The sequence below is a fragment of the Orycteropus afer genome, unplaced genomic scaffold (genome assembly GCF_000298275.1).
Source record: "Orycteropus afer afer isolate SDZICR_OR568_19922 unplaced genomic scaffold, OryAfe1.0 scaffold00401, whole genome shotgun sequence".
NCBI lineage: Eukaryota > Metazoa > Chordata > Mammalia > Tubulidentata > Orycteropodidae > Orycteropus > Orycteropus afer.
The window spans coordinates 229612-230382 of record NW_006921988.1 but is presented as its reverse complement, the minus strand read 5'-3'; positions in this window follow the sequence as shown (position 1 = coordinate 230382).

The window sequence follows — 771 nt, the reverse complement described above, 5'->3', positions numbered from 1 at the left end:
TATGTGCCATCGAGTTGGACCCGACTCATAGCGACCCCTTCTTGGGTTTCTGAGGCAGTATCACTATGGAAGTAGATTGCCCAACCTTCCTTCCGAGTAGTGGCTGGAGGCTTTGAACCACCTGCCTCCTGGTTAGCAGTCAAGTGCCTTAGGCACTATTGCTACCAGGGCTCCCATATAACATATATAATAAAAGTTTCACTGTTTTGGTGACAATTCTAGGACATGTATCCTTATTTTGTACAACATAGTTTTCCAAATCTTTGAGTTTTGTTTTCATTTTAAACAGTTCATTGTCAAGTCCATCTCTTTCCTCTCAAATATTATATTATAAGTGGCAAGGAGAAACTATGTGATTCCTTTAAGATCTTGCTTAGAAACATCATCAATCAGATCCTCCAGTTTATCACTTACAAGTTCTGTCTTCCACCAAACATTTGAACAAAATTCAGTCAAGTTTTTGCCACTGCATAAAAAGCATTGCCCTTCCTCCATTGTACAAAGATATTCATCATTTTCTTTTAAAACTTCATCAGAAGCATGTTTAATGTCCATAATTCTACCAACAGTCTTTTAAAGACAACCTAGGATTTCACTTTTAAAACTTTTTCATCCTCTACCCATTACCTAATTCGAAAACCACTCCCACATTTTAGGTATCTGTTAGAGCAGCATCTCCCTCTTTTACTACCAAATTCTGTCTCAGTTATCTAGTGCTGCTGTAACAGAAAGACCACAAGTGCACAGCTTTAACAAACAGAAATTTATTTT